This window comes from Somniosus microcephalus, chromosome 5 (assembly GCF_052327205.1).
Source record: "Somniosus microcephalus isolate GS21.2 chromosome 5, FLI_Smic_1.0, whole genome shotgun sequence".
NCBI lineage: Eukaryota > Metazoa > Chordata > Chondrichthyes > Squaliformes > Somniosidae > Somniosus > Somniosus microcephalus.
In genome coordinates this window covers 27,199,585-27,216,728 of record NC_140991.1, presented here as the reverse complement: position 1 = coordinate 27,216,728, position 17,144 = coordinate 27,199,585, and positions in this window count along the sequence as shown.

Sequence of the window (17,144 nt, the reverse complement as noted above, 5' to 3'; positions counted from 1 at the left end):
ACTAAAAACCAGCGAGTCCACCTTCTGAAACGCAGAATCAGGTGACACCGCACCAGTTTTTTTACCTTTCGCTGGTTTTTCCTTTGCGCACAAGGGGCGGATTTTGTCGGTTTACTATTTTGGGATTATGAATACCTTTACAACCTCGCCTCAAATAGCAAAACGCAAATAGCTGAGGCAAAACAAAATCTCTTCGCCTGTCTCACCCTGACCCATATTGAGAAACTTACCCTTTTGGGGCAGCTATTGTGTGTTATTTCTTGTCACTGGCATGCCTTACTTCCTATAGATGAATTATATGAACTGAGGAAAAGTATTACAATGGACTCTTGATATATTGGATTTTGATATATTAAATGTCTTTATATTTCAAAGTATTGGCCTGGTGCTGATCGTTCTCATGAAATTGCATTGGATTTTACTTTAATATATTGATGTATTGAAGTAAAGCGTTGATATATTGAAGAAATTCAGTTACACTGACATGCTTCCGGACTCTCTCTAGCCCACAGAATGTACTTGCTGACCTACATTGGCTCCCGATCCGGCAACGCCGCGATTTTAAAATTCTCATGCTTGTTTTCAAATCCCTCCATGGCTTCACCCCCTCCCATTCTCTGTAACCTCCTCCAGCCCCACAACCCTCCGAGATCTCTGCGCTCCTCCAATTCTGGCTTCTTGCACGTCCCCGATTTTCATCGCTCCACCATTGGCGGCCGTGCCTTCAGCTGCCAAGGCCCTGGGCTCTGGAATTCACTTCCCTAAACCTCTCCGCCTCGTCACCTCTCTTTCCTCCTTTAAGGCAGCTCCATAAAACCTACCTCTTTGACCAAGCTTTTGGTCACCTGCCCTAATATCTCTTTATCTGGCAGGGTGTCAATTTTTTTTTTGATAACGCTCCTTGGGACCTTTTACTATGTTAAAGGTGCTATATAACTGCAAGCTGTTGTTGCCTGTTGTTTAAACTGGTTTGATTCTCCACTTTGTGATACTGCCCTGTATTATTCGGCCATATTGTCTTCTCCTGGACTTCCGGTCAATTTAGCCATCAATAAGAGGGCAGCACTGAGACCAGGGGCTGGATTTTGTCAATGGGGACGTGATGGAGGCGGGACTCCCACTTTTTGGGTTGTAGTCCCGCCTCCATCGACTTGTGGCCAACCCACACTATTTTCCCTTGATTGACCTTGTTAAGCCCACCCAGCGGGCTCAGCAGGTCAATTAAGGAACACTTGGTTACTGGTGATGTCAGCGATTGACATTTCATCTGTCAAGAGCTTTTGACAGATGAAAAATCAGCGTTTAACAGTGAAGCTGTCAAACACTGACAATCTGTCTTCTAACTTGAGTCCTTCTACTCAGACTCAGTTAGAGATCTCTCCAGACCAGAAAGCAGAGGCTGCAGCTTTTGATATTTCAGCGGCCATTCTGCTTTCTGTGCCGGTGAACTGAGGGACTCCCGAGAACTGAAGGAAGGAAACCTGCAGGAGAAAGTAAAGGTAAGTAAAACTTATTAAAACACTTTACACTTACCTCACACACTTACCTCTGCAGACATGCACCCATCACTCACCTGCACAACGGACATCTCGACCCCTCCAACCCCTGCAGACCGACGGTCCGCCTTGCTAACTTGGCGTGGTTCGGAGCCGTCGGACAGCCAACACTTCAGGGCTAAAAATAGGGACTAGGCAAAAAACTACCTGCTAACAGGCAGTTAATTGGCACTAATCCCCTTCCCGCCTCGGGGAGGCGGCTCCCAGCACAGGTCGGGTACCCGCCTCCTGGGACATTGGCACAGAGGCGGGTTGGGGGCGGGATGGGTTCCTGCCCCCCGATTCTGCAATTTTCCCACCACTCCCGCCTCCAGTGTGACCTCCTGGGAAACCCCTCTCCCCACCTTGACTGAGCACTTCCTCAACTGAGGTATATACCAGAAGAATGGGAACCATTTATTTCCTTTCCTCCTGGACATTAGATTCGGACGAAGACCAGCCGCAGCAGCAGCAGAACCCTGAACAACAGGAGCAACAACAGTCTCCTCGGGGCTTGGGAAATCGAGCCCCAGATGTTTCCGACACCACTTGACCCATCAGATTAAAACAGATGAACCCGGCAGCCTAGCGTTTCCAACTTAGATAAATGACCTGGATTCTGAAACTCTGTGCAAAGTAATAACAAACTAGGATGGGTGGTGGAATCAAAGAAGGCAGCTAAGAGTTTACAGAATGAGATGAACAAAATACGTCAGTGGACAGAACAACGACAGGTGAAATTAAAGGCAGGAAAGTAGAAAGTGCAACATATAGGAAAGAAATAGAAGAGATGCTTACTCCACGAGTGATGAAATAGCGGTGGATGAAGCTAAAAGAGACTAAAATGGGCTGGATTTTGCCAGGCCCGAGGAGGCGGGTTTGGAGGCGTGTGAGTTGTTAAAATCACAAAACATGGCGGGCGGATCCGATCCCGCCTCCAGCCCGCCTCTGAGCAATTTTCCCACAATCGGGGTTTCAGACCCTGTTTCCATCCCGCCTCCAAGAGGTGGGATAGGCCCTTAACAACCAGCTAAGTGCCTCTACAACCCCATTTTGAGAAGCCTTTCTGAATTTAACACATTTACCCCGTGCTGCACGTCTCCTCTGGAACACGCCAGTTAATCCTGGCGGCCTCACAAGTGGACTGCTTACTAACAGCTGCAGCTCCACCATTATAAAGGAGTTTTCACCAATCATCATTTGCAGGTGGCAGAACTTTGTTGTCTCATGTCTGGGGGAACTTTTAGCAGGCATACTCATTGTTCTGGAAGTTTGGAACCTGAGAACCATCTCCAGTGTGACCTCCTGGGAAACCCCTCTCCCCACCTTGACTGAGTGCTTCCTCAACTGAGGTATTTACCAGAAGAATGGGAGCCATTTATTTCCTTTCCTCCTGGACATTAGATTCGGATGAAGACCAGCCGCGGCAGCAGCAGAACCCTGAACAACAGCAGCAACAACAGCAGGAGCAACAGCAGGAGCTCCAAGCTGCTGCTCACCCACCTGAAGCTGCACAGGCCAGAAGGCGCCAGCACATGGAAACACGTCGGCACAGGAGGTGCCCCCAAAACAGGGTTTACAGACAGAGGATGAGCTACCTCAACATGACTGAGCAGCAGTACCAAAGGAGGCTCCGACTTTTGCGAGAGGTAGTGTGTGACATCTGTGCAATGCTGCAGCAAGACCTGGAGCCCAGAGGACCAGGTGGACACTCCTTACCAGTGGCCATCAAAGTCACCACCGTACTCAATTTTTTTGCTTCATGCTCATTCCAGGGATCAACAGCAGACATCAGCGGCATCTCCCAGGCGGCCGCACACACTTGTATCATGCAGGTAACTGATGTCCTCTTTGCCATCGCGCACAATTACATCAACTTCTTCAAGGACCAAGCAAGTGTAACCGTGCGTGGGTTGGGTTTGCGAATCTGGCAGGCTTTCCAAGGGTGCAGGGTGTCGTTGACTGCACACATGTGGCCCTTAAGGCACCCCATCACAATCCAGGTATTTTTGTCAACCGCAAGGGCTTTCACTCCCTCAACGTGCAGCTGGTGTGTGACCACAAGAAGGAAATTTTGCATGTTTGCGCCAAGTACCCTGGCAGTTGCCATGACTCCTTCATCCTGCGCCTGTCTAGTGTGCCTCCACTCTTCAGTCCGCCAGATCAACTTTTCAGATGGCTACTTGGAGACAAGGGCTATCCCCTGAAGACGTGCCTAATGACACCATTGAGCAGCCCATCCAACGAAGCTGAGGAGCACTACAACTCCAACCACATTTCCACCAGATTCATAATCGAGCAAACCATCGGCTTGCTGAAGATGCGATTCAGAGGCCTTGATAGATCAGGTGGAGCCCTACAGTACTCAGCAGCCAGGGTCTCCAGAATCGTCGTGGTCCGCTGTGCACTCCACAACATGGCACAGCATCATGGCTTGCAGCTGGCTGAGGTACAAGTGGCTGATCGCATAGCCTCCTCAGATGAGGAGTAGGAGGAGGAGGAGGAGAGCGACAACGAACAGCTTGCAGAGGCGCATCAACCAGCGGCAGCAGCACGCGAGCACATTGCTGCCAGGGATGCAAGGCATGCACTCATCTTGGTCATATTTGCTTAGCCTGCCCAATCAAACACTTTTGCCTCGCACCTTCTTACCAGAGCATTGACAATGGACAAGAACCTGCAGATTCCAATCACTCTGACCACCATACTGACAATTGCAAGGCGCCCTAAGCCCTCAATGTGGAAGTCCCATTAGCAAAATGACACACACCACAACTGCAACAGTTTGCCATCGGAATTTTTTTATCATCACAATTTACGGATGGCTGTTCAAAATTAAACACAACTGAACACGCAAGTGACTACCCTTGTGACTACTTGTGCATTATCTTCCTCTTACGCGTGCTCCTACGTGGTGCTTCCCCTGTGGCTTCAGCAGATGTGGAGGCCCCTTGCTCACTTTCTTGCTGCTCCTGCCTCGACACCTTTGGCGGGCGTCCTCTGGGGTTGCGAACCTGTGAGGGCTTGGCAAAAGTCTGCTGCTCCTGCGGCTGTGCAGGGGCTGAGACGCCGATCTCAGTTGGGTGAGGACTCTGGTGGGGCTCTGACCAAGGGCTTTGCAGTGGCATGGTCGTGTGAGCGCTTGGAGAGGAGCCCCCACTTCCTTGTTCTCTGCCACCAACATCCCTCTCATGAGTCAGCCCCACTTCAGAGCTAGCAAGTGGCTTGGCAGCACCTTGCTGCACTTCAGGGGGGGCCATGAGGACCTGTTTCTGCACTGGAAGTCCTACTCCAGGGGACTTCCATGAAGGTCTGGTTTCTATGCTCAATAGCTGACCATCGCTCCTCAAGAGATGTCAGTCTATTCTGAACAATGACCATGTTTTCAAGACCCTGGCGACTAAGCTCCTCCATGGACGTAGCCATCCTCTCCTCTATGGTAGCCAGCCTTACCACGGAGGTTGCCATCCTTTCCGTGGTGATGCGTTCATGCGCCAATGCCTCCACAAAGGCTCTGCTCGTGTTAGCGATGGACTTCTCCATTCGCTCCACACTCACAGCGACCCTGGAGACAAAATCTGCCAGAGACTCCTGCACTTGTTCCTGGAGTTCCAGCACCGCTCTCCTTCTGGATGGACCTGAAGGCACAGGGTCGACATGCAGCGGAGTGTCCTGTGCCCTCCGCCGAGGACTCTCCATTGCTGTCCCTATCTTCACCATCTGCTGATGCTCACTTGTGCGCTGTGATACACCAGGTGACAATACTACTCTATCTCGCGAAGGTCCCTCCGAGGTGTGAGTTTCTGCACTGGTGCTGGGTGCGCTTAATTCTGCTGACGCTGCGCCCTCAGAGGTTGCAGATTCCTCTGAGGAGTCTTCTGGCTCAGGCTGTTCTTCCTGGACAGTGGGGAGGGGGTCGGACCCTGTCGATGGTCCTGTGGGGGAGTAAAGGAAAGAGTTAGACATGTGAGATAAACAATGTCAATGAGAGAGATGAAGAACTATTCTGTCACCAGCTTGCTCTGATGCGCCCATCTCTCCATTCCCCACTTGCGCATCCTCCTCCACTCCCACGATCTCCAGGGCCGCCTCCTCCACAGTGGTGAGCTGGGCTATTGAGGGTGGCCCTCCTCCTGTCCTCGCCCTCTCCCTCTTATTGTGGGCTCTCTTTTCCTGCAATGAGGGAGACAAGTGGAGTTTGAGTGAGAATGAAGGAGTGAGTGTAGAGAATCCACAGCATAGATGCTTCGAAGAATACAAAGATGGAGTGAGGTGCCAAGACCAAGGGCCCTCCCTGTGTGTTGTAAGTTGTTGTCATAGCATCACAGTGATAGGGAGTGTGAGGGCTGCATAGTCGAATAGTTAAGTGAATGTGAACATACAGAGAGAGGGAATGGGTAAGGGTGCAGGGATGTAAGGGTGAAGTGGGATGTGGAGGAGGAGGTTGACAAAGCAGAGTGCTGGTGATGAGAGGTGATGGGGATCAGATCTAGTGTCATGGGGATGGAATACTCACTTTTCCTGTGCGGAGAAGGTCATGAAACCTCTTTCGGCACTGCAGCCAGGTTCTGCTGCACATTGAAATCGCATTCACCTCCTGTGCCACTTGCAGCCACACAGCTTTGGTCTGTTGTGGAGGCTTTTTCCTCCCTGAGGAAGGAAAGAGCACTTCCTTGTTTGTTCATGCTCCCTCCACCAGAGCTTGGAGGGAGGCCTCATCGAATCTGGCTGCACACTTTGGTCTGGTGCTGGACATAGTTGCAGTAGGAATCCCTCAGAAGTATATGTTGATAAAGATGTAAGGCTGAAAAAGAACCAAGGCTGCTTGCAGGCCGTAAATCCAGCTACAAAGATGGCGTCATCGGAGGCGAGTTTCAGTATCAAAAAACTCATTGGGCCAGGGGTTCCCACACACTGCAAATCAAGAGCCCAATTAGGGCAAAATCGCACTTTTGTCCCGCCTCACATCGGAGGCGGGGTCCTGACACGCCGACCACCTGACACGCCCCCAGCCTGCCCCATGACAAAATCCAACCCAATGAGTCTCAGTAGATTCAATGCAAAACATGTCCAACCAGTGCAGAACAGCAATATACAACACATAGCCAAAACAGTAGAATATAAGTCAGAGGAGGTCATTATTCTCTCTCCACTGACACTGCCTGACTTGGTGAGTGTTTCCAACATTTGCCGTTTCTATTTCAGATTTTCAGCATCTGCAGTATTTTGCTTTTCGAGGTGATAATCAAAAGTTTATAGTGCTCTAATCAGGCCGCACCTTGCCTTGAATAATGCGTCCAGTTCTGATCACCAAGAAACAAGAGACATTTTAGCACTGGAGGCAATGCAGAATGGAGCTCAGGACAATGGTAGTGTTCCAGCTGAGACCAGCTAACTCACCACAGGCCAGGAATCAAGCCTCAGGCCTAGTCAGTAAAGGACAAAAGCAATGGTCAATTTTTATAGCACCTTTCACCTTCTCAGGATGTCCCAAAGAAAGAACTTACATTTGTATATTGACCAGGACAAAGGGCTTCACAACCAATTAAGTTCTTTGTATAGTTCCGCAGACTTTTTACAACCACCTGAGAGAGCAGAAGGGACCTCGGTTTAATGTCTTACCTGAATGAAGTTTACCTCCAGGTATTATGTGTCAATCTTGGCTCAGTGGCAGCACTCTCTCCTTTGAGTCAGAAGGTTTTGGGTTCAAGCCCCACTCCAGGAACTTGAGCACCTAATCTAGGCTGAATATTGCAGGTGCCGTCTTTTAGGTGAGACGCTAAAGCGAGGCCCCATGATGCCCTCCCAGGTGGACGTCAAAGATCCCACGGCACTATTTCGAAAAAGAGCAGGGGAGTTCTCCCCAGTGTCTTGGACAATATTTATTCCTGAACCAACATCATTAAAACAGATTATCTGGTTATCACATTGCTGTTTGTGGGAGCTTGCTGTGTGAAAATTGGCTGCCACATTTCCTGTGTCGACACTTCAAAAGTACTTCATTGGCTGTAAAGCGCGTTGGGATGTCCTGAGGTCATGAAAGGCGCTGTATAAATACAAATCCTTTTTTCTCTCATAAGGCATCAGTAAGAGGGAAATTTGTTTATAGGACTATGAAGCATTGCATTTTGATGTTTTTGCCATGGAAGGAGTGCAGCGAAGATTCACCAGGCTGACACCTGGGATGGCAGGAATGACGTATGAGGAGAGATTGGGTCGATTGGGCTTGTACTCGCTGGAGTTTAGAAGAATGAGAGGGGATCTCATCGAAACTTATAAAATTCTAACAGGACTAGACAGACTAGATGCTGAAAGGATGTTCCCGATGGTCGGGGAGTCCAGAACCAGGGGTCACAGTCTAAGGATAAGGGGTAAGCCATTTAGGACAGAAATGAGGAGGAATTTCTTCACCCAGAGAGTGGTGAACCTGTGGAATTCTCTACCACAGAAGGCAGTAGAGGCCAATTCATTAAATATATTCAAGAAGGAGTTGGATATATTTCTTAAGACTAAAGGGCTCAAGGGATATGGGGAGAAGGCAGGAACAGGGTACTGAATTTGGATGATCAGCCATGATCTCAGTGAATGGCGGAGCAGGCTCGAGGGGCCGAATGGCCTACTCCTGCTCCTATCCTCTATGTTTCTATGTTGCATTTTATGCTGCATTGCGGAATGTTCTCAATAGCACACCCCTTTGGTATAAATTTCCAAAGTGCTTTCCTCCCAAGGGCTGTGTTATATAAAAGGTATATTAATTAAGCCAGGTCTCTACCCTTCCCCCATCCTGATACTGGAAAAGGCATGGCAATAACTAAGCTCCAGTGAACTTTGTAGGTATTGGTGACATGGAAGCTGTGATTGCTGCTCAGTCCATTTGTCACGACTGACTCCGATCTGAAAGGAGTCAGCAGTTTTTTTTAAACTGAGCTGGTTTGGACCCGAGCCAGAGTTGATCCGGGTGAGTAATCTGAACAGAGCGTAAAATAACCTTTAAAAAGTAAGTCTAATCAAAGCCATTCTGCTGACCCACAGCAGCAGGCTGGCGAGTTTGGCTCTAAGCGCACAAGTCAATGACTATGCAAACAGAACCTCATCAAAGTGTCTCCCTTCGGATTGCTAGTAAAAAGGACAGGTTTCGAGCATTCTTCAAGGTACTCGAGAGCTACATGAGCCAGGAAACCTGGAGCTGAGCCAAGTTTTCACCAGCTCAGCAGTTTCAGTGGTTTGGCTCTGTCTTTGACTTTGATGGGCTGGGGTGAACTCAGGTCAAACCAAACTGAAACTAGCTCACCCAGCTGTAAATGCACTTTAGTGGCGACAGGGAAACTGTTACTGTTGCTCCATCCATTTGTCACTGCTCGACTCCTGAATGGAGTCAGCTGCTTGATCAGCACCCTTGCCAGTGGAATCAAAATCCACCCCTTCCGCCGTTAGCGGATTGTGGCTACCGCACGTACGATCTACCGGAAGAGCTGCAACAACTTACCAAGCTTTCTTCGACAAGACTTCCCCTCCCCTGCGACCTCCACCAGTGAGAAAGATGAGCACCAATGAGATGTCCCCACAATGGTGTTAGGGAATTCCCGGATTTTGACCCAGCGATGCGGAAAGAACGCTGGTACATGTCCAAGTCAGGATGGTACGTGACTTGGAGGAGGGCATTGTTGAGTTATGAATTTCACACTTGGTTTTTTTTAAAGCACAGTTTGCACAGCACTAGAGAAGCTGGGACTGTCCTCCTTAGAGCAGAGAAGGTTAAGGGGAGATTTAATAGAGGCGTTTGAAATTATGTGGGGTTGTGATAGAATAGATAGGCAGAAACTGTTCCCAGTGCCAGGAGGGTCGGTAACCAGAGGACACAGATTTAAGGTAACTGGCAAAAGAACCAGAGGCGAGATGAGGAGAATTTTTTACACAGTGAGTTATGATTTGGAACGCGCTGCCTGAAAGGGCGGTGGAAGCAGATTCAATTGTAACCTTCAAAAGGAAATTGGATAAATACTTGAAAAGGAGAAATTTGTAGTGCTATGGGGAAGGTGCAAGGGAGTGGGACTAGTTGGATAGCTCTTTCAAAGAGCCAGCAGAGGCACGATGGGCCGAATGGCCTCCTTCTGGGCTATATCATTCTCTGATTTAGGTTCTTGATGAGCCCATAGCAACTTGACTGAAAACAGCAGGTCCTGCTTCTCAGTGAATTGGATGCAAAGCAAAGCTATATGAGGCACAATGTTCTAAGAACATAAGAAATAGGAGCAGGAGCAGGCCATTTGGCCCTTCGAGCCTGCTCCACCATTCAATGAGATCATGGCTGATCTTCTGCCTCAACTCCATTCACCGGCCCTATCGCCATATCCCTTGATGCCCTTACTAGTCAGAAATCTATCGACTTCTGCCTTCTTCTTCTTCTTAGGCAGTCCCTTGGAACCGAGGATGACTTGCTTCCACATTAAAAATGAGTTTGCAGGTGACTGATGAGTCCAATGCGGGACCTACAGTCTCTGTCACAGGTGGGGCAGACGGTGGTTGAAGGGGCGGGTGGGTGGGGTGCTTGGGTTGACGTGCGCTCCTTGCGCTGCCTGCGCTTGGCTTCCGCTTGCTCCCGGCGAAGAGACTCGAGGTGTTCGGCGCCTTCCCGACTTCTGTCTTGTATATATACCCAATGACAGCCTCCACAGCCCTTATCCACCCTATCAAGCCCTGTAATAATTTTGTATGCTTCAATGAGATCCCCTCTCATTCTTCTGAATTCAAGAGAATACAGGCCTAGTTTACTCAATCTCTTCTCATACAACAGTCCCGCCATCCCAGGAATCAATCTCGTGAACCTTTGTTGCTCTCCCTCTATGGCAAGTATATCCTTCCTTAGGTAAGGAGACCAAAATTGTACACAGTACTCCAGGTGTGGTCTCACCAAAGCCCTGTATAATTGGAGTAAGACTTCTTTACTCCTGTACATGAATCCTCTTGTAATGAAGGCCAGCATACCATTTGCCTTCCTAATGGCTTGCTGCACCTGCACATTCACTTTCAGTAACTCATGTACAAGGACACCTAGGTCCCTTTGAGCATTCTGGTGATATAATTGTATGGCCAGAATGATCACATTTTGTGTTTGCTCTTAAGGCACACAAGAAGAGATATTAACTTTCAGGACATGGAAAACTTGCACCATTCTCACCCCTCCTCACCCCCGCCACCCTTTCCCAAAGCAGTGTTTTACAATATATTAGTACAGAGGAGGCGGTGCTAAGGCTGGCAAAACTGAGGTTTCATTTACTGTAGTTCTCAATCTTAGAATGCATAGAGTACAAAAGCCAGGATGTTATGCTAAACCTATATACAGTAAAACACTAGTTCGGCCCCAGCTGGAGTATTGTGTCCAATTCTGGGTACCACACTTTAGGAAGGACATGAAGGCTTTGGAGAGGGTGCAGAAGAGATTTACTAGACTGGTCCCAGGGATGAGGGAATACAGTTACCTGGATAGACTGGAGAAGCTGGGGTTGTTCTCCTTGGAGCAGAGAAGGCGAAGAGGAGATTTGGGAGAGGTGTTCAAAATCATGAAGGGTTTTGCTAGAGTAAATAAAGAGAAACTGTTTCCAGTGGCAGAAGGGCCGATAACCAGAGGGCACAGATTCAAGGTGATTGGCAAAAGAACCAGAAGCGACCTGAGGAAAAACTTTTTTACGCAACGAGTGGTTAGGATTTGGACTGCACTGCCTGAAAGGGTGGTGGATAGAGATTCAATAGTAGGAATTGGATAAATACTTGAAGGAGAAAAAATTGCAGGGCTATGGGGAAAGATCGGGGGAGTGGGGACTGACTGGATTGCTCTTCGAAAGAGCCAGCACAGACTCGATGGGCCGAATGGTCTCCTTCTGTGCTGTACTGATTCTATGATTCTATGATCTTGGTTTTTTTAAAATTAATTATTGGGATATGGGCGTCGCTAGCAAGGTCAGCTTTTATTACCAATTCCCTAGTTGTCCTTGAGAAGGTTGTGGTGAGCCTTCATCTTGAACCATTGCAGTTCATGTGGGGTGGCTCCCTCCCTGCTATTTTAACATTCTGGGGTACATTACTACTAACAGTATTAAGTCACTGGTCCACTACAGCAACACTTGTCCCACACCCAAGAAACAAAATTATAGCCAATTGCATTCACATACCCTATTCCTAAATCCCTTCATTCACGTTTCCTCACCTGCCTATCTATCCAATTTAATCTTGAATCAGGGAGTGCATGTGTTCACTAAGTCCTCAAGGGTGCCTTTGATAAACTTTTTATAGTTTTAAAGATTTTAACAAGCACTCTCCTTAGCTCTATAATCCATCTGTTTTAAAGATGGATTATAGAGCAGTGGGAAATTTTATCTTAAAATGTATATAATATTAAAAAAGACTATTTGTCTCCCTGCCGGGTTAATGGTAACTTTATTCCACAGAAACCTGGGGCTGGATTTTTTCCAACCCGGTGGGTCCAGGGCGGGTGACGTCCATGACGTGTGGGGACCCCGCATCTGTCTCGAGCATGGCCTCCAACAAGATTTTACGTTACTAGGACTTGTTAAGCCCGCCCTGCGAGGTTCCCGGCCAATTAATAGGAAGCGGGCCTGATGACGTCATTTGATGATGCGTCATCAGCCGGTTTCCTTAAAGGGGCCATGTCCAAATTGATTTTGACAGTTGTGCTGTCGGTGTTCTGCAGCATTGAGGTGCTGCAAACACTGGCAATCACTGCACAAAGGTGCACGGCTGCACCCAGGCTCTCCCATGACTCTCTCCATATGGAGAGAGTCAGAGAGGTTCTCTTCCCTTCCAATGGGCGGAAGAGACCTCCCCAGGAGACCAACACAGCCTGGTTGCACATTGCGCAGGAGGACACAAGCAGGGATGTTGTAAGGAGGACCAGGCTGCAGTGGCGCAAACCTTTCAATGATCTCAGTAGATCACGAAATGTTACTGCAAAGCCACACTCGACCTCATCCTGCTGTGCCACTCATCACATCCCCTTCACTCTGCTTTCCCTACACTACTCTTGTACATCCTTACTCACACCTCCACCCATTCCTCTCTATCTACATTATTACTTCCCCATCTCACTAGCCACCCCTCACACTCACCCTCATCCTTGTCCAATCATACCAACTAACAATACACAAGGGTAGGCACTTGAATGTTTTAGCTAATGTTCATGTAAACTTTCTGTTAATGTGTTGTCAAGCATTGAAATCCTTATTGTCACCACTTTGCCTTCTTGGACAGATTTGAGTGCATCGTTGAAAGTGTGTTAGTGAGTTGCAGTGAATGGTGAGACATAACGTTCCCCCCAACCCCCATTGTGATGAGTGAGAAAGCAATGGCTTGGACATTGTAGGGATGCTGTATGGTGCTGGTGTGAGGTGGTGCCAACCTGGTGCATCATGTGGCAGCCAGGGTGTACAGCATCAAGTGAAGTAAATCTGGACATGGTGAGGCCATCGCTGGCGTCCCGGGCAGCAATGTGGTCGGGGGCTGATGTCATGTCCTGTGCAGCATCAGTTGATTGTGGAGAAGGTTGGTGTTGTTGTTGGTGCTGCTGGTGTTGGGGCTGATTGAGTTGGGATTCTGAGGACCAAGGTGAGATTTTTTCAAGGGCACCGATGCTGATGGAATAGACGGCAGGTGAGGTTGAGATGACAGAAGTAATCTGTCAATGTTCAGATAGGTTGTTCCAAGGAGGTGACAGTGGATGGAGAGATTACTCCAAACACTTCAAAATTGCATAAAGCTCAAAAGTGGGTTCCAAATCATTAATGCTCCAGCTTCTAAGATTGGGAAGTGAACAGCTGTGAAATGGTAGGTTTTAGACCACTTTTGCAGCTTTCACCTATTCACAATAATCCACAGTCATCGAGAACCTGACACACTTACCTGACGTGATAGCCGCTCTCCGGGAACCTTGTTGAAAACCTGGTAAAATGGTAAGTACAAGGGGAAAATGGTTCTTAACTACCTTTTCATAAGCTTCTAACAATCTAAATTGGCTGACCCACCGCTTGGTCTCGGGTCTGTTCAGGGATGACAGACCCAACACTTGGGAAACTGACAAGGAGGCGGGTTCGCAGCGGGATACCGACCCACTGTCAATCTTTTGTGATTTTGACAGCGGGCCCGCCTCCAAAGCCATACGCTGAGCGCCGGCAGAATTCAGCCCCTGATGTTTTGTGTTAAGTGCAGGCACTAATTGCCACCCAAATGATGTTGGTAATGCATTGAGTCAGCGAGCCACTGCCTGGAAAAATTGAGAGACCGCCATCTTTTCCATCCAAGATCAATTGGCTCCATATCTCAGTGCCAGACGAGTTATTATAATTAATGCAGGGAGTACTTTTGCTTTGAAAGTACTTGTGCAATAAACTCACCTTTAAAGATAGAAAAGAAAGACTTGCATTTATATAGCGCTTTTCACAAACTCAGGACGTCCCAAAGTGCTTCACAGCCAATCAAGTACTTTTTGAAGTGTAGTCACTGTTGCAATGTAGCAAACACGGCAGCCAATTTGCACACAGCAAGATCCCGCACAGACGGCAAGGAGATAATGACCAGATAAATCTGTTTTAGTGATGTTGGTTGAGGGATAAATACCGGCCAGGACACCGGGGAGAACTCCCCTGCTCTTCTTCGAAATAGTGCCGTGGGGTCTTTTACGTCCACCTGAGAGAGCAGACGGGACCTCCCCTATATGTTATCTTCCACCACCTCGTCGTGCAGATACACAAGTGAGGAAAATTATTCAGAAAGAAATCGACGGTGGAATGTCCTTGACAAAGATTTAGTAATAAAATATTAAGTGTGCTGTATAAAATCGTTATGTAGCTTCATTGTTTCACACAACTGCACCTTAACGACTGATTCTCAGGAACAGTTGGATTTTTTTGATACTGTTTGCTAACGACATAGATAAGTTGGACCCAAGATATTATTTCAAAGGAAGCCGTAAAAGTAGGATCATTGGATATAAATTTAAAATAATGGAAAGTATTTTAAATCTGGCATGCGGATTAACTATGTTAGTCAAAGAAATAAGAAAGAACTTTTTTTTATTTTTTATTCATTGATGGGATGTGGGCGTCGCTGGCTAGGCCTGCATTTAGTGCCCATCCCTAATTGCCCTTGAGAAGATGGTGGTGAGCCGCCTTCTTGAACCGCTGCAGTCCATATGGTGTAGGTACACCCACAATGCTGTTAGGAAGGGAGTTCCAGGATTTTGGCCCAACGACAGTGAAGGAACGGCTTGGAGGGGAACTTGTAGGTGGTGATGTTCCCATGCGTCTGCTGCCCTTGTCCTTCTAAGTGGTAGAGGTCGCGGGTTTGGAAGGTGCTGTTGAAGGAGCTTTGGCGAGTTGCTGCAGTGCATCTTGTAGATGGTACACACTGCAGCCACAGTGTGCCGGTGGTGGAGGGAGTGAATGTTGAAGGTGGTGGATGAAGTGCCAATCAAGCGGGCTGCTTTATCCTGAATGGTGTCGAGCTTCTTGAGTGTTGTTGGAACTGCACTCATCCAGGCAAGTGGAGAGTATTCCATCACACTCCTGACTTGTGCCTTGTAGATGGCGGAAAGGCTTTGGGGAGTCAGGAGGTGAGACACTCGCCGCAGAATTCCCAGCCTCTGGCCTGCTCTTGTAGCCACAGTATTTATATGGCAGGTCCAGTTCAGTTTCTGATCAATGGTAACCCCCAGGATGTTGATAGTGGGGGATTCAGCGATGGTAATGCCATTGAATGTCAAGGGGAGATGGTCAGAGTCTCGCTTGTTGGAGATGGTCATTGCCTGGCACTTGTGTGGTGCAAATGTTACTTGCCACTTGTCAGCCCAAGTCTGAATGTTGTCCTTTGTGTCTTTGCCTTTGTTACCTCCAGACTCGACTATTCCAACGCTCTCCTGGCCGGCCTCCTATTTTCCACCCTCCACAAACTTGAGTTCATCCAATGCTCTGCTGCCCGTATCCTGACTCTCACCAAGTCCCGTTCACCCATCACCCCCCTGTGCTCGCTGACCTACATCGGCTCCCGGTCCACCAATGCCTCGATTTTAAAATTCTCATCCTTTTATTCAAATCCCTCCTTGGGGCCTCGCCTCCCCCCCCCCCCCTCTCCCTATCACTGGACCCACCTCAAGTCCCACAACCCTCCAAGACCTCGGTGTTTCTCCAATTCCGGCCCCTTGTGCATCACCTACTTTCTTCACCCCACCATTGGCGGCCGTGCCTTCAGCTGCCTAGGCCCCAAGCTCTGGAATTCCCTCCCTGAACATCTCCATCTCTCCACCTCTCTCTCCTCCTTTAAGACACTCCTTAAAACTTTGACCAAGCTTTAATCACCCACCCCAATATCTCCTTCTTTGGCTCGCTGTCAATTTTTGTCTGATTACGCTCCTGTGCAGCGCCCTGGGACGATCAAGGTGCTATATAAACGCAAGTTGCTGTTGTTGTTATGCAATACCTTATCATGTCTCTCAGAAAGACCACAAAGTGCTTCACGAATAATGAAATACTTTGAGGTATAGTCACTGTTGTTAAGTGGCAGCTATTTTGTGTGCTGTAAAGATCCACAAACAGCAATGAGATGAATGACCAGTTAGGTGTTAGGCGTGGCCCAGTTGGTAGCACTCTTGCCTCCATGTCAGAGACTTGAGCACAAAATCTAGGCTGACACTCCCAGGGCTGAGTGAATGCTGCTCTGTCAGAGGTGGTGTCTTTGGGATGAGGCCACGTCTGCCCTCCCAGTGAGCAATAACAGATCCCACGGCACTATTTCAAAGAAGAGCAGGGGGAGTTCTCCCTGGTGTCCTGGTCAATATTTATCCCTCAACCAACATCACTGAAAAGAACAGATTATCTGGCCATTTATCTCATAGCTCTTTGCGGGACCTTGCTGTGTGTAAATTGGCTGCCGCGTTTCCTGCAAAACAACAGTGACTACACTTCAAAATTGGCTGTAAACCGCTTTGGGGCATCCTGGGGTCATGAAAAGCGCTATAGAGATGCAAGTTCTTTCTTTGCAGTCAGTTTTTAGATAGTTGGTAGTGATAAATATTTGGAATAGTCTGCCAGGCAAGTTAATGGAGACAAAAGACACTGTGGCATTCAAAATATAGTTTGGTGTTAAAATTGGAGAGTTATGGGATTCGAGGGATGAGCTTCGATGGTTAGGATGGGCTCTTTTTTTTGTTCTTGACAACAGTTTCCATTTTAGGTTGGGAGTAATGCAATTAGGCAGCTGGAAAAACAAGGGAGACGGTGGGTAGTGCCAAATGGGACGTGAGCTGATGAGTAGGGGGACGTAGCAAGAGAGAGGGCATGAACCGGTGACCATTTGCGGACTGAAAGGGTGCCGAGGAACTGCTGTTCTTCACGAGTTGCTTTGATTTTCTCTAATCAAGATTTTTTTTTTATATAAGGAGTGTTCCTGGCCAATGGACGAATTATACAAAAAGACTTGTTGAGTGAGAATTCAAACACAAAAGAAAGCTTAAATTTGCAAACATCAACTGCAGTCAAGGTCAGGAAGTGTAAATGGTCTTTATGAATGAGCAAAGACATTAAACAGCAGAAACTGAGACTTAAA